The 24,763-nt window shown below is 37.7% G+C and overlaps 1 non-coding gene across 1 annotated transcript; it reads right to left on the bottom strand.

Moving 5' to 3' along the window:
* Window positions 1–8,315: 8,315 nt before the first annotated feature.
* On the bottom strand, window positions 8,316–8,423 carry LOC112781775 (small nucleolar RNA R71). The gene has a single exon (XR_003192535.1). It is a non-coding gene; the product is annotated as a small nucleolar RNA R71 (small nucleolar RNA).
* Between the last annotated feature and the right edge of the window lie 16,340 nt (window positions 8,424–24,763).

Raw genomic sequence — 24,763 nt, 5'->3', positions numbered from 1 at the left:
TCGGGGCAGGTTAAGAGGTTGCTCTGTCAGGATGCACCAGATGAGAACAGCCATGTTCGCGGTAAAGGTGGACTCGTGAGTGCTCGGAAAGATATAGTGGGACATAATCTGTGCCCACACGCGAGCCTCCAAGGTAAGTGATTGGGCTGAGATGCTCTTGGATTTTGACCGATGCTGCCCATAAATCCAGGTGCTGCCAGGTTGGGCTATAACTCCAAGGACACCATCTCAGTCAAACTGATACATCTGGCGCTTAAGAGAGGCTTCTTGATAAGCATCCAGTCCCTCTGGGCTAGGTGAAAGATCCAGTGCTCGCTGTATGGCACTCTCGGAGACAGGAACTTGCTCTGACGAACATAGACAGACTACAGAGTTGGCGAGTGGAAGTTAGCGTAGAATTCAACTACCCATAATAGGTTAACCCCTCGTGGCTGCCTTCTTAAAAATCCCCATTGTCTCCTCTCGATGCGGGACTCCACAAAATTAACAAAGTGTGTTGGGACATTGAGTAGATGTTCATTATTGCAGTTACTCTCAGCTAGGATGGGGAACATCTGCTCGTAGTAACAGTTGGTGAACCGGGTGGAGTCCCGTGCAGGAAAGGCTTTCTCCGCTTCATCAACTTTGATGATCCTCTTCACCCGCTTTGTTGGCGGTTGGACGCTAGTAGATGGTTGCGCCTTAGCCAGAGTTCTCTTGGTTCCTCTCTTTGCCGGTGTCTTATCAGCAGCCTTCTCTTTTCTTTTCTTGGTACCCATGCCTAAGGAAGAAAGAAAGAGGGAGAATGTTAAATATAGATAACTAAAAAACCGGAAGGAAGAAATTCCAAGTGATAATGAATGCCAAAGAAAAGATGATAGCTTAAATACATGGTAGCTACAACATGTAGGTAAGACATCAATTAAGAGCAAGAAGGCAATTCATATTAATTAGATGTAAGAGGGTAAAAGCATGCAAGTACTAGGCATGAGAAGCATAAATCAAGCATCAATTATTAGATGTGCCAAATTAAAGAGCACTTGTATGATGACAATTGTGAATGATAATCCCAATACATGTGGAGTACAAATGTTGTGAAAAAGAGGCATTCAAGTAAAAGAGTAAAAGAAAATAGGATTCAAAATGCCATAAGAGCTTTTTCACAAACACTTGGTGTGCAAGTTAAAATAATAATGAAAATAATGAATCCAGTATATGAGAGCCAAATTTAAATGTCAATTGTCAAATCACTCCTCATAAGATCCACAAGCTCAATTATAATAAGGTACTACCCAAATAAAGTTCCAACACCAACATAAAAATGCATGAAAAAGAAACCATAAATAACTATGCTAAAAGAAAAATTGAGAAGAAAGAAAAATAATTGAATGCAAAAATTAAAAGAAGAATGGAAGAGTAGATGGGAGGAAGAAAAGAACCTTAGGTTGAAGATGAAAAAGGGAAGAAGAAAGTAGTAGATAGTAAAAAGGAATAAAGAGGAAAGAAGAAAGAAGAAAGAAGGAAGAATAAGGATTGGAAAAGAATTAGGATTGGGAGGGGGATAATTGAAATCTAGCAGCGTACTGGTTTAATTGTGCGTCGCATGCGACGCGTACGGGTGCATCACGCGTATGCGTGGGTCGCGCAATATTGATAATGACGCATAAGTGTCTGGCACGCGTGCGCGTGCCTTTGGTTGTGCGAATCATGCGAAGGCAACCCTGAGCACGCACAACTCTCGGGTTGAAATGCATGAGAGCCAAAAAACATACGACGCGTGCGCTTCAGGCACGCGCACACGTGGATAGCGACATAGTGAAAATGACGTGCATGCGTCAGGGACACGTATGCGTGATGGAGTTTGTGCTTCTAGCACAGTTCCAGCCCCAAACCATCACAACTCTCTGTTCAAGCACCAATTTATGCCGATTTCCAGGGTCACGCGTACGCGTCAGGGACGCTTACGTGTGGGCTGCTGAAATCGCAAGCAACGCGCACGCGTGAGGTACGCGTACACGTGGGCAAAGCACGCTTCCAGCGCCACACCAATTTGTGCGCAAAGCACCCTTCCAACGCCACACCTGCCCAACTCTCTGTTTACTTCCTTGGTGTTGCGAATTCACGCATGACGCGCACGTGTCAGGGACGCTTGCGCGTCGAACACATTTTTTTTATGCAGAATGCAGGTGATTATGCAAAAATTATGAATGAACATTGATAAAAACAAAATAAAATAAAACTAGGAATGAAAAGGAACGATCATACCGTGGTGGGTTGTCTCCCACCTAGCACTTTGCTTTTACATCCTTAAGTTGGACGGTCCACAAGCTTAGTCTTCTTCTGTGGGTGGATCCTCCAAGAGGAAGATCTTTAGCTCCTTGTTGTGCTTCATCTTCTCACCATGATACAGCTTTAAGCGATGTCCATTGACCTTGATGAATTTGGAACTTGAAAGATGACTCAGGTGAGAGACTCCGTATGGTTCTGCCTTTTCCACTCTATAGGGGCCTTCCCACCTTGATTGCAGCTTGCCTTGCGTGAGCCTCAATCTGGAGTTGTAAAGGAGAACCAGCTCCCCAGGTCTGAACTCTCTTCTCTTGATATGTTTGTCATGCACAGCTTTCACCTTCTCTTTATAGCCTGGAGTTGCACATGCTTCGAGTCAAAGGTTCTCCGGTTCTGCTAGTTGTATCTTCCTTTCAGCACCGGCTTTCTCAAATCCCATGTTGCATTCCCTTACAGCCCAGAAAGCCTTGTGTTCCACCTCCACTGGGAGGTGGCAAGCCTTTCCGTAGACTAGGCGGAAGGGACTCATTCCGATGGGTGTCTTGTATGCTGTCCGATAAGCCCAAAGCGCGTCTACAAGCCTGGTGCTCCAATCCTTCCTATGAGGCTTGACAATATTCTCTAGTATGTGCTTTATATCCTTGTTAGACACCTCTGCTTGCCCATTGGTCTGAGGATGGTAAGCTGTTGCTACCTTGTGAACAATGCTATGTTTCTTCAGTAGACCTGTTAATCTCCTGTTACAAAAATGAGTGCCTTGATCACTCATGATTGCTTGTGGTGATCCAAAGCGACAGATAATATGGTTTCTAACAAAGGAGACAACAACGTTAGTATCATCAGTACGGGTAGAAATTGCTTCCACCCATTTAGAAACATAATCTACAACTAACAATATGTATAAGAAACCACTAGAGTTTGGAAATGGACCCATGAAGTCAATGCCCCAAACATCAAAAATTTCACAAAACAACATAAGTTGTTGGGGCACCTCATCCCTCTTGGATATATTTTCAAACCTTTGGCATGGGGAACAAGATTTACAGAAGACAGTGGCATCCTTAAAAAGAGTGGACCACCAGAATCTACAGTCTAAAATTTTTCTAGCTGTTCTTTGAGGACTAAAATGTCCACCACTCTCAAAAGAGTGGCAGGCCTCTAAAATTGACTGGAATTCTGATTGAGGTACACACCTTCTAATTATCTGGTCAGCATCATACCTCCATAAATATAGATCATCCCATATATAATATTTGGACTTGCTTTTCAGCTTGTCCCTTTGATGCTTAGTAAAATTGGGAGGGAAGGTATGACTAACTAGATAATTAGCTATAGGTGCATACCAAGGAACTACCTCAGATATTGCATGCAAGCTATCAAATGGAAAAGCATCATTGATAGGATGGAGTCACTCTTAATGTGCTCTAGGCGACTCAAGTGGTCCGCCACTAAATTCTGGGAACCACTTCTATCTTTGATTTCTAAATTAAATTCTTGCAGCAACAATATCCAACGTATTAACCCTGGTTTGAACTCTTTTTTAGCTAATAAATATTTTAGAGTGGCATGGTTTGAGTATACTACCACCTTAGTTCCAAGTAAGTAGGCTCGGAATTTATCCAGAGCAAAAACAATAGCCAGAAGCTCTTTTTCAGTGGTAGTATAATTAGACTGAGCAGCGTCTAAGGTCCTAGAAGCATAGGCAATTATGAAAGGGTCCTTACCTTCGCGCTCAGACAGCGCCGCTCCTATCGCATGGTTGGAGGTGTCACACATAATCTCAAATGGCTGGCTCTAGTCTGGCCCTCTCACAATCAAAGCTTGAGTCAAGGCAATCTTCAGCTTATCAAACGCTTCCATGCAGTCCTCACTCAACTCGAACTCAACATCTTTCTGCAGCAGTCTGGATAAACGCAATGCTACCTTACTGAAATCCTTGATAAATCTCCGGTAGAAACCTGCTTGACCAAGGAACGAACGGACTTCCCTCACGGAGGAGGGGTAAGGTAAACTAGAAATGACATCTACCTTTGCTGGATCAACTGAAATACCAGTATTAGAAACAACATGTCCTAGACAATACCTTGTTTTACCATAAAATGACATTTTTCAAAATTTAATATAAGGTTTGAACTAACACACTGGTCTAATACTCTAGATAAACTATCCAAGCAAAGATTAAATGAATCACCATACACACTAAAGTCATCCATGAAAACTTTCATACAGCTCTCAAGAAAATCTAAGAAAATGCTCATCATGCATCTTTGAAACATAGCTGGTGCATTACATAAGCCAAAAGGCATCCTCTTGTATGCATACTGATGAGCGGATAATTTATACCCTTTTTGGCATTATTTTTACATAGTTTTTAGTATGTTTTAGTTACTTTTTATTATATTTTTATTAGTTTTTATGTAAAAATCACATTTCTGGACTTTACTATGAGTTTGTGTATTTTTCTGTGATTTCAAGTATTTTCTGGCTGAAATTGAAGGACCTGAGCAAAAATCTGATTCAGAGGCTGAAAAAGGACTGCAGATACTGTTGGATTCTGACCCTTCTGCACTTGAAGTGAATTTTCTGGAGCTACAGAAGTCCAATTGACGCGCTCTTAATTGCGTTGGAAAGTAGACATCTTGAGCTTTCCAAAAATATATAATAGTCTATACTTTTCCCGAGATTTGATAGCCCAAACTGGCGTTCAAACGCCCACTATTGACCCTTTTCTGGAGTAAAATGCCCAAACTGGAGTTAAACGCCCAAACTGGCACCCAAGCTGGTGTTTATCTCCAAGAATGGCCTATTCACGTGAAAGCTTCAATGCTCAGCACAAGCACACACCAAGTGGGCCCGGAAGTATACTTCTGCACTATCTGCACTTAGTTACTCATTTTCTATAAACCTAAGTTACTAGTTTAGTATAAATAACACTTTTTACTATTGTATTCACATCTTTGGATGAACTTTATCATCTTAGGACTTGGTGGCTGGCCATTTGGCCATGCCTAGACTATTTTCTCTTATGTATTTTTTACGGTGGAGTTTCTACACCTCATAGACTAAGGTGTGGAGCACTGCTGTTCTTCATGAATTAATGGAAGTACTATTGTTTTTCTTTCAATTCACACTTACTTCTTCTCCAAGATATACTCTTGTACTTAATTCAGTTAAGTCAGAATGAAGGGGTGACCCGTGACAATCACCCACTATCTTCGTTACTCGCTTAGCCAAGATCTGCGTACTTGACAACCACAAGCGGTCTACATGATGTTCAACGTAGTCATTAGACGACAGCCAGAGTATATTCTCTTGGGTCTCTAATCCACGGACTGAGTCCATGAGATTAGGATCTTCGTGGTATAGGTTAGAACCATTGGCAGCATTCTTGAGATCCGAAAAGTCTAAACCTTGTCTGTGGTATTCCAAGTAGGATATGGGAAGAGATGACTGTGAAGAGCTTCAAACTTGCGAATGTTGGGTGCAGTGATAGTGTGCAAAAGGATAAAGGTCCTATTCCGACGCTAGTGAGAACCGACAGATGATTAGCCGTGCGGTAGCTGTACCTGGTATTTTTCATCCGAGACGAGAAATCCGACAGTTAATTGTGCAGAGATTGTACCTGGTATTTTTCATCCGGAAGGATCATACAGCTTGTCATGGAAGGGAGCACGCATGATTGGAAGAAGACAATAGGAAAGCAGAGGTTTAGAAGCAACAAAGCATCTCCAAACGCTTATCTGAAATTTCCACCAATGAATTACATAAGTATCTTTATTTTATTTTATGTTTTATTTATCTTTTAATTATCAAAACTCATAACCAATTGAATCCGCCTGACTGAGATTTACAAGATGACCATAGCTTGCTTCAAACCGATAATCTCCGTGGGATCGACCCTTACTCACGTAAGGTATTACTTGGACGACCCAGTGCACTTGCTGGTTAGTTGTGCGGAGTTGTGAAAAGTATGAATCACAATTTTTTGCATCAAGTTTTTGGACCGAAGCTTTAGACCAACATTGCACGAATCCTGGAATTCTTATTAAAAATTTTGAATTTCTTTATTTTCTTTTTTCAAAATAATTTCAAAAAAATTACAAAAAAAATTTAATAAAACCATAAAAACTAAAAATTTTGTGTTTCTTGTTTGAGTCTTGTGTCAAATTTTAAGTTTGGTGTCAATTGCATGTTTTTCTTTTTTCTTAAATTTTCGAAAATATATGCATTGTGTTCTTCTTTGATCTTCAAGTTGTTCTTGATAATTTTCTTTGTTTAATCTTGTGATTTTCTTGTTTTGTGCTTTTTGTTATTTTTCATATGCATTTTCGAATTCATAGTGTCTAAACATTAAAAATTTCTAAGTTTGTTGTCTTGCATGTCTTTCTTTTCTTAAAAAAATTTTCAAAAATATGTTCTTGATGTTCATCATGATCTTTAAAGTGTTCTTGGTGTTCATCTTGACATTCAAAGTGTTCTTGCGTGCATTATTTGTTTTGATCTTAATTTTTTATGTCTTGTGTCATTTTGTTGTTTTTTCTCTTTCGTCATTAATTCAAAAATAAAAAATAATATCTTTCCCTTATCTTACTCATAAATTTCGAAATTTTGAGTTGATTTGGTCAAAAATTTTTAAAATTTAGTTGTTTCTTGTTAGTCAAGTTAAAATTTCAATTTAAAAATCTTATCTTTTCAAATCTTTTTCATTTTTCATTTTTTATATTTTCGAATATCTTAAATAAATTTTTAAAATCTTTTTCTTAATTTTATTTCACATTTTCGAAATTATTGCTAACATTTAATGTTTTGATTCAAAAATTTCAAGCTTGTTACTTTCCTATTAAGAAAGGTTCAATCTTTAAATTCTAGAATCATATCTTTTAGTTTTTTGTTAGTCAAGTCATTAACTTTAATTTCAAAAATCAAATCTTTTTAATTTCTTTTTCAAATCTTTTTCAAACTAAATTTCAATCATATCTTTTTCAAAACTTAATTTCAAAATCTTTTTCTAACTTCTTATTTATTTTCAAATCTTTTTCAATTAACTACTTGACTTTTTGTTTGTTTTACTATTTCTTATCTTTTTTTAAAACCACTTAACTACTATTCTCCCTCTAAATTTCGAAAACCACTAACAACTTTTTCAAAATTCTTTTTAATTAACTAATTGTTTTAAATTCTAATTTTATTTTATTTCTTTTCTTAAATTTCAAATTCTAACTTATAATTAAAATAAAAATAAAAATATTTTTCTTTTCTTTTAAACTAATATTCGAATACTCTCTCTCTCTCTCTCTCTCTCTCTCTTATCTCTTTCTATTTATTTATTTAATTACTAACACTTCTCTTATTCTTAAAATTCGAACCCTTTCCCTCTCTCTGTGTTCGAATTCTCTTTATTCTCTCTCTACCTCATTTTTCTATTTTTCTATTCTTCTACTCACATAAAGGAATCTCTATACTGTGACATAGAGGATTCCTCTTCTTTTTATTCTCTTCTTTTTCATATGAGCAGGAACAAGGATAAGGACATCATTGTTGAAGCTGATCCTGAACCTGAAAGGACTCTGAAGAGGAAGCTAAGAGAAGCTAAAGCACAACACTCTGGAGAGGACCTTATAGAATTTTTCGAAAAAGAAGAAGACATGGCAGCCGAACCCAATAACAATGGTGGAGATGCAAGGAAGATGCTTGGTGACTTTACTGCACCAACTTCTGACTTCTTTGGAAGAAGCATCTCAATTCCTGCAATTGGAGCAAACAACTTTGAGCTTAAACCTCAATTAGTTTCTCTAATGCAGCAGAATTGTAAGTTTCATGGACTTCCATTGGAAGATCCTCATAAGTTCTTAGCTGAAGTCTTGCAAATCTATGACACTGTTAAGATCAATGGGGTTAATCCCGAGGTCTACAGACTTATGATTTTCTCCTTTGCTGTAAGAGACAGAGTTAGGATATGGTTGGACTCACAACCTAAAGAAAGCCTGAACACTTGGGAAAAGTTGGTCAATGCTTTCTTGGCCAAATTCTTTCCATCTCAAAAGTTGAGCAAGCTTAGAGTGGAAGTCCAAACCTTCAGACAGAAGGAAGGTGAGTCCCTCTATGAAGCTTGGGAAAGATACAAGCAATTGATCAGAAGGTGTCCTTCTGACATGCTTTCAGAATGGAACATCTTATGTATATTCTATGATGGTCTGTCTGAATTGTCCAAGATGTCATTGGACCATTCTGCTGGTGGATCTCTTTATCTAAAGAAAACGCCTGCAGAAGCCCAGGAACTCATTGAGATGGTTGCAAATAACCAGTTCATGTATACTTCTGAAAGAAATCCTGTGAATAATGGGACGACTCAGAAGAAAGGAGTTCTTGAGATTGACACTCTGAATGCCATATTGGCTCAGAACAAAATATTGACTCAGCAAGCCAATATGATTTCTGATGAGCGGATAATTTATACGATTTTTGGCATTATTTTTAAGTAGTTTTCAGTATGTTTTAATTACTTTTTAGTATATTTTATTAGTTTTTATTCAAAATTCACATTTCTGGACTTTACTATGAGTTTGTGTGTTTTTCTATGATTTCAGGTATTTTCTAGCTAAAATTGAGGGACTTCAGCAAAAATATGATTCAGAGGCTGAAGAAGGACTGCAGATGCTGTTGGATTCTGACCTCCCTGCACTCGAAATGGATTTTCTGGAGCTACAGAAACCCAATTGGCGTGCTCTCAATTGAGTTGGAAGGTAGACATCCAGGGCTTTCCAGCAATATATAATAGTCCATATGTAACACCCTAACTACCAAAGCTCACACTTTCGGCTGCGCGACTCTGATAGTTCGGACATTACGACGACTTTATATTATTTAATACTAAAATATGAGCCTGTTTAAAACTTTAAATCGCAATACCGATCCAAAAATACTTTCATCCAATATCATACATCCATAAATACCATACAACTTACAAAACTCATAAAGAGTACATCCATATATATACATACATATATATAAGTAATATTACAACCATAATCCAATACAATTCCTATCCCTCTTACAGATTATATCAAGATAAAGGCGAGGGTACAATAAACCATAGCTAAAACAATACAGAGCATCACAACAATTAAATAAGCTCTTCGTAACTTCTGCGCCCATATCCTGAAAGGGGAAAAATGTAGGGGGGTGAGAACATCATCCTCGAAAGGGTTCTTAGTAGAGGGTTTTTGGGAATTACTGTAATAGGATACGTGAAGATAACCGCACCAGTGATTCATAACCGTCTTATGCCTCTTTTCAAAAACAACGGTTTACAATAGAAGTAAAGTCGGAAATCTTTTCTGAAAGAGGAACCATTCAATTCTCAAAAACTCAAAAGCCTTTCAAAACGGTTTATCTATACTGAAACAAAATAGGCTTTCATATTTTATTCCAAATCAGAAACATAAAACCGAAATCAACCATCGGTTCATCTCATTCCAACCACGGCCCTAGGCCCAAACAATCCAACAATCAACCAATCACCACAGTCCAACAGAATCCCAGTAGCAAACACAAATAGGAAGTTCAAGCACAAACAAACAGTTATTACAAGTAGAACAGTTAGCAATTAATCACATAGGCAAACCAAGTATAATATGCACACCCAACCAATGTCACACAAATGCATATGATGCATGCCTGTCCCTAGTGGCTGATGATATCATCTGTCGGTTACCAAGCCAACCCGACGTGTCCGGTAGCTAACCCGGACATAGTCTCTCTGTTGTGCTTTATTATCATTAGAGGGTGTCTGCGCCCTGTCGCCATTAGAGGGTATCGGTGCCCTGTCACCCTTACAACCAGGGAGAAAACACAAGCATACTCGCATACAACATTCATCTCAGCCATCCGGCTTAAGTTCACAATTCATTCAATTGCATACATGCATTTATACTCAACCATGGATCACCATCCATCTCAGCCATCCGGCTCATGGTTCAATTCAGAACCAGCCAATTTATCAATAAATACAGCCCTTCGGCTTAAGTTCATAATTCATAATCAGTCATATGGCTCACAACTCATTCGGCAATCAGCCATAGTTCAATAGCATACACGGCCATTCTGGCTCACAACAAAACAACACTTCCACCATTCAACATCATCAAATTCATAAAACCGGCATTTAAGCCATAAATCACTTTTCTCAAGCCATTTCACTTTGAAATCAAATTTCAACTCTTTTTAGCCTTGGCTTTAAAGATCTCATTTCTCAAATCATCTCAGGCTCATAAGCCAAATTTACTCAAAGTGAGTTCCCTTTTTAAAACAAAGCCACTCTCGGCATTCTCTTTCCAAAACTTCCAAAACCATGGAAAGTTAAAGATTCTTTTTGGGAACATTCATATCACCCATCCAATAATGGGATTTTATAACAAAAGTTTCTTGCCAGAGTCCCAAGTCTTTAGGGAAGGTCAACTTATATAAATTCCTTAAAATTCATTGAAACTTTTAAAATCATAGATTCCCAGTTAAAGTAAACAAAACTGAATTTATTATGAAACCGATCATACAAAATCACAAGTTCCAACCCGGTCCAAAAATCAACTCATTTGAAACGGAACCGGTTCATTTGAATCAAACCACTTTCAGGTTTCTTTTTGGAACCCATTTTTCTAGCTCTTCCAAAATGCCTCAAACTTGATTACTCAATCAAAAGTCTAAATTCCTTTAAAATCACTAAAAGCTCCTTTTTATATTGAAATCAATATTAGAGCATCATTCTTTCCTTCAGTGATTCAAACTGTACAAATAGTTCGTTTCTAAATAAGCCGAACTCAACGCATAAAGTAAATTAAATAAATTAAGCTTGAAAACATAAATATCCTCTTAATAAATCAATTAATACAATTTCTCAAATCCAACCCTTTTTAAATAACTTTACAAACAAGAGTAGAATTTTGTAGAAATTTCGGCAGCACCTCCCCTAAAACTTGGACTTTTGCCACCCGGTTCGGGTCCCAACTAAACCGATTCTCATTCCTTTTTAATAACCCAAAACCAGAAATCAATTCAAAAGCAAACTAAATCCAACAGTCGCCTCAGTGGCATATCTCAAGGAAACTATTTCAGAAATCAACTCAATATCAATCAATTTAACTCATTTCCAAAGCTTTAAAGAATCGGTTCAGCAACAAATCATTTATCAAAACCAAATCAGTGAAAGCAAACCAGGCTGAATTCCAAAGAGTATTCTATCTTTCACATCATCAAAACAATTGACTCAATTCAAACCAATCCTCAACAGAATAAACTCATATTTCAAATCTTTAAAGAATCAACTTTAAAACATTACATTTCACAAAGCTGCACAACAATTCAGCCAAACAAACATTCATAAGCTTTCGAGACAATCAAATAATACATAAGGCCGATACAATCACCAAATACACATTTTCTCACATCAGTATCCATATGTAATAATTCCAATACATAAAGTATAGTTTTGGAAAGCGCCCGTACCTCAAAACGCAAATCCATAATCCACACGCCTCATAAGTTCTTTTCACCTCAACTCGAAATCAAAGGCAGCTTCAAAGCACAGCCCCACACATTTTCGCAGCAGCATAAACAGCTCTAAATTACAACAAGCAACCTCAGTTACTAAACTCTAAGAACATTAATACCGTAAGGGCTTTAATACACGTACGGGACACTAACGTAGGGCTTTCAAAACATAATTTCTTACCGGAATTTCAACACGAAGCAGCTGCGATTTTGAACCGGCCCGACAGCAGCTCCGGCGGCGGCCAGAAGCTCTGGTGGATCAACTATAAAAATCACGCAGCATCAAAACCTTCTCAAAGTCCAAAAAGGCAGAAACCTCAAATAAAAACCTTACCGGAAGAGTTCTCCGGCGACGGCAGCGAGGTTCTCCAGTGACAGAGGCTCGGCCTAAAGTTCCGGCGGTGATCCCGGAAGTCACAGAACCACTCCCGGCGGTCAAAACACAGGGGCACAGCTTCCTCCTCCGACCACGACACCTGCGGCGGCCTGAATCCTTTTCCGGCGACGGTAAGAACCCCAACAGCGCGGTGCGGTTCAGTCTGCTCCATAGCACAGCGGCGATCCTTGGGCGATGACGCGCGCGACGGAACGCACGGCCTCCCTCTCCCCGCAGCTCTCTCCCTCTTCATGTGAACTTTTCCCCTCTTGGGATCCAGCTGCTGCAACGTTCCTCTCTCCCAACTTAGCGATGACAGTGGCGCGGTGGTGCGACGGCTAGACGGCGATCTGAGGCAGGGAGGCTCGGCCGCACGAACAGAACCTTTCCTCCGCCGATCTCCCTCTCTCACAGTCGCACAGTCTCTCTCCTCTGTGTTCTCTCCTTCGCGACGGCAAGGGCCGCGAGACGCGGCGGATTGGACAGTGACGCGACGGCACACTCTCTTCTCTCTTCACTCGGTGCGCCATGGCGGCGGCAAGGTGGCAGCTGGACGAGGCGACGGCGGCGCGACGGCGACGCCCCTCCTTCCCCTCTTCCTTTCTGATTCCCATGTCTGTTTTCTTTCTTTCCTTCCTCAGATAGTTGTGTGTGTGTGTGCTTAGAGTAGGGTGGCGGTTGTTGCTGCATAGTTAGGGAGCTGGGCGGCGGCGGTAGTGAGGCCAGCCACCATCGCCCCTCCTCTCTTCCCCACTCCTTCTCCGTTTTGCTACTGTTGCTATGTATTGGTTTGAGGAAAAAGGGGGGAGCATTTGTGTTGCTGCCGCTGGGTTGGGGGAGAAGGTAACCGGGTCACGGGTTATGGTTTCAGGGTTAGGGTTTCATTTTCAAAATTAGGGTTAAGGGCATTATGGTAATTTCACATAAAATTGGGAATAATATAGTAATTGAAACCCAAATTAAATCCAACACTATTTGTACATAGAAAATACTATTTGCTCATCAATTTTACAAATTATTTTCAATAAAATGCCCAAATCCAATAACTAGAAATAATATAATTAAATCATTTATTTTCCAAAGTAGCAGTATTAATATTTAAAATATTAATTATTTAATCCAAACCATATAAAAATCCTTATTATTTCACAACTACCAATTTTATAATTTGAATATAGAAAATAATCCAATAATTGTTAAATTGGATAATAATCTCAATTTATTTCAAATTCAATAAATCAAAACTTGCTTTAATTTTCTTTAATAAAGAAATTTCCGAAATTAAAGATACAGAAACACTGAATTTGAAATTAGCTAATGATAGCCCTTTTTCAAAGGTTTTGGGTCTTACATTCTACCCACCTTATAAAAATTTTCGCCCTCGAAAATTGATACAAAATGAAAGAAATTTCATAACAGTTCACCCTTGAACACATTTAAGGAAGAAGCAAAAATTTCTCATCATATAAACATATATATGATTTTCAAATATTTTGATTGTCATATGCATAAGGGTGCAAAGGTAGGAGTGTGATTACAAAGCAAACGTTACAAGGGAGGCTCGATGCAAAAGATAACATGGGTCAATCATGTGATAGTAGGGCAAAGCATCAAAGGCTATAAAACAGGATGGAGTTAAAACGATGTGCTCAATATCCGCACACTAATCTCATATCGACCTCAAGGTTTCAACTTTCTAACTCCATCAAGCACTTTACAATCCCATACTCGATCACAAGCCTTACAACCGCAAACCCGTCCGCAAGGAACAAAACACCCACAACTCATAACGTTGCACACCTACCGCTTCAACTTCCGTATACACATATCACGCCTTAAAGAACTAACGCATCGCGTTACTACGTCTACAAGTCGCACGTGATATCAAAATAATTCTCGAGTCTACTCAGAAGGATACAAGACTTTAGAAAGGAGAGTCAAATGTCAAGGATAATACTCAAAGATTTGGGAGAATGTATCTAGGTCCAGATAAACAAGGACTCTCAAGCAATGAAGTTTGCTAGACTCAACTCAATTGGCAACTTCAAAGATGACCCTTGGATCGAAGAAGTTCAATAGGATCAATAAGAAGAAAATCATTGCATCAGTTTGAACAAATTCAAGCTGAGTCGAAGAAGTATGAGGTTCACAAAAGAGAATATCTCAAACCCAAGGCAAAGCTCACAAAACTCAAGAGCATAATTAAAAGTACTTCTGAATACATTGTTCTTAAAAGAATCAAAAACTTGCAGGAAAATCACTTCGCAGTTTAAAAGAAAAGTTAAGCAACAAGCCTCCTTCAAGAGAAAAATAAAAGCATAAACGTGGTTTTGCTTTTAATACATTTTCATGTTGAAGTAGATCATGTAGAGTTTTAAGAACAAAATGCACACAGGTTTGGCTAAGAGCAAAAATATTTCCTCAACTATTTTAGAAAGATAGTTAGGTGCACAATCTTAACCAAAAGTAGTTCAGAAGACTCGGAAGAAAATCAAATGCTTGTTCAAAAATTCTCAAAGTCCATATTCAAACAAGCGTGTATAACATTTATAGCAAGGACGAAAGAGGAAGTTAAACTCTTTTTAGAAAAGAAATTCCGAGGTAAAAATTTACTTACAATCTGGTTAGGAAATAAGTGGTGCGTTACAAACAAACCGGTTTCCACTAAACAAGGAAGCTTTTCAAAACTTCATTTAAAATAGCGCATGCCGATTTTTAAATTAACTTCATCAAAATTGAACAATGGTTCCAATCTCAATCAAGCAACAGAAAGTAAATTCCGTTTAATATTTCTTCAAAGAGAATTCAAAACTTCTTTAAAAGATTCAAAACAAGACTCCAAAAGTGTTCTTGAAATCACCATCTCAGAAGAATATTCAAGAAAATTAGCATTATACTTAAAAGGAGTCAAGCCATGCAAGAAAGAATCTTAAATCAATGTAGTTCAAGCAAGATCCAATAGGTATGAGAAATCAAACAAGCTTTCAATTGATCCAAAAGAATACAAAAGTTATAGGAAAAGGCAACTCAATCATTAGTAGTTTTTCAAGAATAAATCTTTGACTAAAAACTCTGGTAGAGATAATGAGAGGATAAACGATGCACTATTTTGAAACGAATTAAATTGACCCACATAAGGATGAGATTCACAAGAGAGGACAAACCAAGATCAGTGGTAATGTTCACAAGATGTAAAAGATTAGTTAAAAACAGGGTCACGTATGACATTCATAGAGGTGAAAAGCTTAAGAAGGAACGAGTCCGTTCATAAGAAGAAAGCTATGAGTCCAACATTTTCAAAAGAACAACAATGGCATAAACCATGTAGTATGCTAAATCAGGGTCAAATCAAAATAAATTAAGTAAGGTTTATCAAATGAAACTCAACTGGGATAAAAGCGAGAAATCCCCTTTCTTTCCAGAATTTTGAAAAATACCCCAATACACAATCAAATGAAGATGTGCGTTGGCACTATAGTAAAATTACTAGAAAGTCAAATTGTATTTGAAGTAAATGCAGTTCCGCAAACCAGTAAAAGTACAGGTGATGTATTAGAAATAAATAGTTGTTAAACTGTATAAGAAATCTCCAAAGTTCCACATATAGATAAGTGTATATCTAGTCAACAGCAATTTTTATAAAAATCTCAAAATTAGCTGTAATCACTGTCAAATAAGAGGAAAACTGAATCAACAAGTTCTCTAAGAATGAACTCGGAACCCAGAGTTAAAAGTCACAGCACATTAAGACAAGTTCAAGACTATATCAAAGAATACTTGAATCAAGAAGAACTCAAACAGAGGAAGATAGATGCAACAAGGATCTTAAACCAGAATATGCACTTAAGGTCAAACAAGAATGCATATGGATAGAGGAATAGAGTTGAAAAATCAAACTACTTTCAAAAAGGACTAGCAAACAAGAACTTCAAGTTAGGATATAAAAGAACAGGTTGACTCGAACAAAATTCAAGACACACAACTGAATAGCCTCGAGAAATAGTTTCCAACTTTTCCAAAACCCGCAATTCGCTTTACTCAAAACTCGGATTTCATCTATGATAAGCCATCAGTGCTTTCATATACATAATTCACTAGTATTAAGCCAGCCAAACTTAATACCAAGAATTATACAATGCAAGACTAACAGCGTTAATCAATAGACTGTCATGTGCATAAAGCTCTAATTCTGGTCATTCGACAAGACCTAATACATGACAAACACTCAGAGTATGCAACTAAAGCATAGCCGGTCCATTCCTCAGGCTCTACAGAAAGGACTGCTCTGATACCATAATGTAACACCCTAACTACCAAAGCTCACACTTCCGGCTGCGCGACTCTGATAGTTCGGACATTACGACGACTTTATATTATTTAATACTAAAATATGAGCCTGTTTAAAACTTTAAATCGCAATACCGATCCAAAAATACTTTCATCCGATATCATACATCCATAAATACCATACAACTTACAAAACTCATAAAGAGTACATCCATATATATACATACATATATATAAGTAATATTACAACCATAATCCAATACAATTCCTATCCCTCTTACAGATTATATCAAGATAAAGGCGAGGGTACAATAAACCATAGCTAAAACAATACAGAGCATCACAACAATTAAATAAGCTCTTCGTAACTTCTGCGCCCATATCCTGAAAGGGGAAAAATGTAGGGGGGGTGAGAACATCATCCTCGAAAGGGTTCTCAGTAGAGGATTTTTGGGAATTACTGTAATAGGATACGTGAAGATAACCACACCAGTGATTCATAACCGTCTTATGCCTCTTTTCAAAAACAACGGTTTACAATAGAAGTAAAGTCGGAAATCTTTTCTGAAAGAAGAACCATTCAATTCTCAAAAACTCAAAAGCCTTTCAAAACGGTTTATCTATACTGAAACAAAATAGGCTTTCATATTTTATTCCAAATCAGAAACATAAAACCGAAATCAACCATCGGTTCATCTCATTCCAACCACGGCCCTAGGCCCAAACAATCCAACAATCAACCAATCACCACAGTCCAACAGAATCCCAGTAGCAAACACAAATAGGAAGTTCAAGCACAAACAAACAGTTATTACAAGTAGAACAGTTAGCAATTAATCACATAGGCAAACCAAGTATAATATGCACACCCAACCAATGTCACACAAATGCATATGATGCATGCCTGTCCCTAGTGGCTGATGATATCATCTGTCGGTTACCAAGCCAACCTGACGTGTCCGGTAGCTAACCCGGACACAGTCTCTCTGTTGCGCTTTATTATCATTAGAGGGTATCTGCGCCCTGTCGCCATTAGAGGGTATCTGCGCCCTGTCACCATTAGAGGGTATCTGCACCCTGTCGCCATTAGAGGGTATCGGTGCCCTGTCACCCTTACAACCAGAGAGAAAACACAAGCATACTCGCATACAACATTCATCTCAGCCATCCGGCTTAAGTTCACAATTCATTCAATTGCATACATGCATTTATACTCAACCATGGATCACCATCCATCTCAGCCATCTGGCTCACGGTTCAATTCAGAACCAGCCAATTTATCAATAAATACAGCCCTTCGGCTTAAGTTCATAATTCATAATCAGTCATACGGCTCACAACTCATTCGGCAATCAGCCATAGTTCAATAGCATACACGGCCATTCTGGCTCACAACAAAACAACACTTCCACCATTCAACATCATCAAATTCATAAAACCGGCATTTAAGCCATAAATCACTTTTCTCAAGCCATTTCACTTTGAAATCAAATTTCAACTCTTTTTAGCCTTGGCTTTAAAGATCTCATTTCTCAAATCATCTCAGGCTCATAAGCCAAATTTACTCAAAGTGAGTTCCCTTTTTAAAACAAAGCCACTCTCGGCATTCTCTTTCCAAAACTTCCAAAACCATGGAAAGTTAAAGATTCTTTTTGGGAACATTCAAAATCACCCATCCAACAATGGGATTTTATAACAAAAGTTTCTTGCCAGAGTCCCAAGTCTTTAGGGAAGGTCAACTTATATAAATTCCTTAAAATTCATTGAAACTTTTAAAATCATAGATTCCCGGTTCAAGTAAACAAAACTGAATTTATTATGAAACCGATCATACAAAATCACAAGTTCCAACCCGGTCCAAAAATCAACTCATTTGAAACGGAACCGGTTCATTTGAATCAAACCACTTTCAGGTTTCTTTTTGGAACCCATTTTTCTAGCTCTTCCAAAATGCCTCAAACTTGATTACTCAATCAAAAGTCTAAATTCCTTTAAAATCACTAAAAGCTCCTTTTTATATTGAAATCAATATTAGAGCAACATTCTTTCCTTCAGTGATTCAAACTGTACAAAAAGTTCGTTTCTAAATAAGCCGAACTCAACGCATAAAGTTCATTAAATAAATTAAGCTTGAAAACATAAATATTCCTTAATAAATCAATTAATACAATTTCTCAAATCCAACCCTTTTTAAATAACTTTACAAACAAGAGTAGAATTTTGTAGAAATTTTGGCAGCACCTCCCCTAAAACTTGGATTTTTGCCACCCGGTTCGGGTCCCAACTAAACCGATTCTCATTCCTTTTTAACAGCCCAAAACCAGAAATCAATTCAAAAGCAAACTAAATCCAACAGTCGCCTCAGTGGCATATCTCAAGGAAACTATTTTAGAAATCAACTCAATATCAATCAATTTAACTCATTTCCAAAGCTTTAAAGAATCGGTTCAGCAACAAATCATTTATCAAAACCAAATCAGTGAAAGCAAACCAGGCTGAATTCCAAAGAGTATTCTATCTTTCACATCATCAAAACAATTGACTCAATTCAAACCAATCCTCAACGGAATAAACTCATATTTCAAATCTTTAAAGAATCAACTTTAAAACATTACATTTCACAAAGCTGCACAACAATTCAGCCAAACAAACATTCATAAGCTTTCGAGACAATCAAATAATACATAAGGCCGATACAGTCACCAAATACACATTTTCTCACATCAGTATCCATATGTAATAATTCCAATACATAAAGTATAGTTTTGGAAGGCGCCCCTACCTCAAAACGCAAATCCATAATCCACACGCCTCATAAGTTCTTTTCACCTCAACTCGAAATCAAAGGCAGCTTCAAAGCACAGCCCCACACATTTTCGCAGCAGCATAAACAGCTCTAAATTACAACAAGCAACCTCAGTTACTAAACTCTAAGAACATTAACACCGTAAGGGCTTTAATACACGTACGGGACACTAACGTCGGGCTTTCAAAACATAATTTCTTATCGGAATTTCAACACGAAGCAGCTGTGATTTTGAACCGGCCCGACAGCAGCTCCGGCGGCGGCCAGAAGCTCTGGTGGATCAACTATAAAAATCGCGCAGCATCAAAACCTTCTCAAAGTCCAAAAAGGCAGAAACCTCAAATAAAACCCTTACCGGAAGAGTTCTCCGGCGACGGCAGCGAGGTTCTCCAGTGACAGAGGCTCGGCCTAAAGTTCCGGCGGTGATCCCGGAAGTCACAGAACCACTCCCGGCGGTCAAAACACAGGGGCACAGCTTCCTCCTCCGACCACGACACCTGCGGCGGCCTGAATCCTTTTCCGGTGACGGTAAGAACCCCAACAGCGCGGTGCGGTTCTGTCTGCTCCATAGCACAGCGGCAATCCTTGGGCGATGACGCGTGCGACGGAACGCACGGCCTCCCTCTCCCCGCAGCTCTCTCCCTCTTCATGTGAACTTTTCCCCTCTTGGGATCCAGTTGCTGCAACGTTCCTCTCTCCCAACGTAGCGATGACAGTGGCGCGGTGGTGCAACGGCTGGACGGCGATCTGAGGCAGGGAGGCTCGGCCGCACGAACAGAACCTTTCCTCCGCCGATCTCCCTCTCTCACAGTCGCGCAGTCTCTCTCCTCTGTGTTCTCTCCTTCGCGACGGCAAGGGCCGCGAGACGCGGCGGGTTGGACAGTGACGCGGCGGCACACTCTCTTCTCTCTTCACTCGGTGCGCCATGGCGGCGGCAAGGTGGCAGCTGGACGAGGCGACGGCGGCGCGACGGCAACGCCCCTCCTTCCCCTCTTCCTTTCTGATTCCCATGTCTGTTTTCTTTCTTTCCTTCCTCAGATAGTTGTGTGTGTGTGTGCTTAGAGTAGGGTGGCGGTTGTTGCTGCATAGTTAGGGAGCTGGGCGGCGGCGGTAGTGAGGCCAGCCACCATCGCCCCTCCTCTCTTCCCCACTCCTTCTCCGTTTTGCTATTGTTGCTATGTATTGGTTTGAGAAAAAAGGGGGGAGCATTTGTGTTGCTGCCGCTGGGTTGGGGGAGAAGGTAACCGGGTCACGGGTTATGGTTTCAGGGTTAGGGTTTCATTTTCAAAATTAGGGTTAAGGGCATTATGGTAATTTCACATAAAATTGGGAATAATATAGTAATTGAAACCCAAATTAAATCCAACACTATTTGTACATAGAAAATACTATTTGCTCATCAATTTTACAAATTATTTTCAATAAAATGCCCAAATCCAATAACTAGAAATAATATAATTAAATCATTTATTTTTCAAAGTAGCAGTATTAATATTTAAAATATTAATTATTTAATCCAAACCATATAAAAATCCTTGTTATTTCACAACTACCAATTTTATAATTTGAATATAGAAAATAATCCAATAATTGTTAAATTGAATAATAATCTCAATTTATTTCAAATTCAATAAATCAAAACTTGCTTTAATTTTCTTTAATAAAGAAATTTCCGAAATTAAAGCTACAGAAACACTGAATTTGAAATTAGCTAATGATAGCCCTTTTTCAAAGGTTTTGGGTCTTACACCATACTTTACCCGAATGTTGATGACGCAAACTGGCTTTCAAACGCCAACTTCATGCCCTATTTTGGAGTTAAACGCCAGAAATAGGATACAACCTGGCGTTTAACTCCAAAAAGAGTCTCTACACATGAAAGCTCAATGCTCAGCCCAAGCACACACCAAGTGGGCCCGGAAGTGGATTTCTACATCATTTACTTATCTTATGTAACCCTAGCTACTAGTTTAGTATAAAAACTACTTTTAGTGATTTATTTTACATCTCTAGTTAGTCTTTGAATAATTTTATGTTCAGAGATCATGTTTAGGGGGCTGGCCATTCGGCCATGCCTGAACCTTCATCACTTATGTATTTTCAACGGTAGAGTTTCTACACACCATAGATTAAGGTGTGGAGCTCTGCTGTTCCTCATGAATTAATGCAAAGTACTATTGTTTTCTTATTCAATTCAAGCTTATTCCTATTCTAAGATATTCGCTTGCACTTCAACCATGATGAATATGATGATCCGTGACACTCATCACTATTCTCAACCTATGAACGTGTGCCTGACAACCACCTCCGTTCTTCCTTGGATTGAGCGTTTATCTCTTAGCCTCCATTCCGAAAGATCGGAGTCTTCGTGGTATAAGCTAGAATTATTGGTGGCTATTCTTGAGATCTGGAAAGTCTAAACCTTGTCTATGGTATTCCGAGTAGGATCTGGGAAGGGATGACTGTGACGAGCTTCAAACTCACGAGTGTTGGGCGTAGTGACAGACGCAAAAGGATCACTGGATCCTATTCCAACATGATCGAGAACCGACAGATGATTAGCCGTGCGGTGACAGCGCATTTAGACCATTTTCACTGAGAGGATGGGAATTAGCAATTGACAATGGTGATGCCCAACATACAGCTTGCCATGGAAAGGAGTATGAATGATTGGATAAAGGCAGAGGAAAGCAGAGGTTCAGAAGGAACAAAGCATCTCCATACGCTTATCTAAAATTCTCACCAATGAATTACATAAGTATCTCTATCTTATTTTCTGTTATTTATATTTTAATTATCAAAACTTCACAACCATTTGAATTTGCCTGACTGAGATTTACAAGATGACCATAGCTTGCTTCAAGCCAACAATCTCCGTAGGATCGACCCTTACTCACGTAAGGTTTATTACTTGGATAACCCAGTGCACTTGCTAGTTAGTTGTGTGGAGTTGTGAAAAGGAATTGAGATTATGAACGTGCGTACCAAGTTTTTGGCATCGTTGAGATCACAATTTCGTGCACCAAGTTTTTGGCGCCGTTACCGGGGATTGTTCGAATTGGACAACTGACGGTTCATCTTGTTCCTCAGATTAGGTAATTTTATTTTAATTTTAAGCTTTTTTTTATTATTTTTATTTTCAAAAAAAAAATCAAAAAAATAAATTATTCTTTGGCCTCAGAATTTTTAAGAATGAATTCTAGAGTTTCAGATGATGCTTCTATCATCACAGGAGCTAATTGATTCCCATCAATTTGGCTGTTGTATGTAATGTCCTGCTGAAGCTTGGCTAGCCATGTCTAATCTTTTTAGACTGAAGCTTTAGACTAAGGTTGCATGATTCCTGGAATTCACATTAAAATTTTGAAATCCTTATTTTTTTTCCAAATAATTTTTGAAAAATACAAAAAAATTTAATAAAATCATAAAAGCCAAAAATAATTTTATGTTTCTTGTGAGTCTAGTGTCAATTTGTAAGTTTGGTATCAATTGCATTTTTTTTAATTTTCATTAAAATTTTCAAAAACTCATGCATGGTGTCCTTCATAATCTTCAAGTTGTTCTTGATGATTTTCTTTTTTTGATCTTTGCATTTTCATATTTTGTGTCTTTTCTTGTTTTTCGTATGCATTTTTAATTTGTTAGTGTCTAAACATTGAAAAATTCTAATTTTGGTGTCTTGCATGTGTGTCTTTTCTTAAAAATTTTCAAAAATAAGTTCTTGGTGTTCATCTTGACATTCAAAGTGTTCTTGGTGTTCATCTTGACATTCAAAGTGTTCTTGCATGCATTATGTGTTTTGATTCATAATTTTCATGTTTTGAGTTTTTTTGTTGTTTTTCTCTCTCTTCTTAAAATTTTAAAAATAAAAAAAAATATCTTTCCTTCATTCTTCTCATAAATTTCGAAAATTTGAATTGATTTAGTTATAAAGTTTTAAAATTTAATTGTTTCTTATGAATCAAGTCAAATTTTCAATTTAAAAATTCTATCTTTTTCAAATCTTTTTCAAAAATCAAATCTTTTTCATTTTTCTTTTATGATTTTTGAAAATTTTAAAAATGATTTTCAAAATCTTTACTAACAATTAATGTGATTAATTAAAAAATTTTAAAGTTTGTTACTTGCTTATTAAGAAGGGTTCAATATTTAAATTTTAGAATCATATCTTTTAGTTTCTTGTCAAGTAATCAACTTTAATTTCAAAATCAAATCTTTTTAAATTCTTTTTTCAAATCTTTTTCAAAATAAATTTCAATCATATCTTTTTCAAAATCAATTTCAAAATCTTTTCTAACTTCTTATCCTTTCAAAATTGATTTTCAAATCTTTTTCAATTAACTACTTAACTTTTTGTTTGACTTTAAAAGTTTTCTATTTCAATCATATCTTTTTTAAAACCACCTAACTACTTTTCTCTCTCCAATTTTTGAAAATCACTAAAAACTTTTTCAAAAATCTCTTTTTATTTAATTAATTCATTTAGTTTCAAATTTTATTTTATTTCTCTTTTAAATTTTGAATTATAACTAATATTTAAAATAAAAACAAAAATATTTTTATTTTATTTTATTTAATTTTTGAATTCTTCCCCCTCTCATCTCTTTCTCTTCACATTCTTCTATTCTTCTCTTCTTCTACTCACATAAAGGAATCTCTATACTGTGACATAGAGGATTCCATATTTTCTTTGTTCTCTTCTCTTTCATATGAACAGGAACAAGGATAAAGACATTCTTGTTGAAGCTGATCCTGAACCTGAAAGGACTCTTAAGAGGAAACTAAGAGAAGCTAAAGCACAATACTCTGAAGAGGACCTAACTGAAATTTTCGAAACAAAGAAAACAGAGATGGCCGAACCCAACAATAACAATGCAAGGAAGGTGCTTGGTGATTTCACTATACCAACTTCCAATTTCTATGGAAAAAACATCTCAATTCCTGCCATTGGAGCAAACAACTTTGAGCTTAAGCCTCAATTAGTTTCTCTAATGCAACAGAATTGCAAGTTTCATGGACTTCCATTGGAAGATCCTCATCAGTTCTTAGCTGAATTCTTGCAAATCTGTGACACTGTCAAGACCAATGGAGTTGATCCCGAGGTCTAAAGGCTTATGTTTTTCCCTTTTGCTGTAAGAGACAGAGCTAGAACATGGTTGAATTCACAACCTAAAGAAAGCCTAAACTCTTGAGAAAAGTTGGTCAGTGCTTTCTTGGCCAAATTCTTTCCACCTCAAAAGATGAGCAAGCTTAGAGTGGAAATTCAAACCTTCAGACAGAAGGAAGGTGAGTCCCTCTATGCAGCTTGGGAAAGATATAAGCAATTGATCAAAAGGTGTCCTACTAACATGCTTCCAGAATAGAGCATCATATGTATATTCTATGATGGTCTGTCTGAGTTGTCAAAAATGTCATTGGACCATTCTGCAAGGGGATCTCTTCATCTGAAAACCCCTGCAGAAGCTCAAGAACTCATTGAAATG

This window comes from Arachis hypogaea, chromosome 19 (assembly GCF_003086295.3).
Source record: "Arachis hypogaea cultivar Tifrunner chromosome 19, arahy.Tifrunner.gnm2.J5K5, whole genome shotgun sequence".
In the NCBI taxonomy this organism is placed as follows: Eukaryota; Viridiplantae; Streptophyta; class Magnoliopsida; order Fabales; family Fabaceae; genus Arachis; species Arachis hypogaea.
Note: the sequence above shows the minus strand (reverse complement) of the source record. Positions and strands in the feature narration are given on the sequence as shown.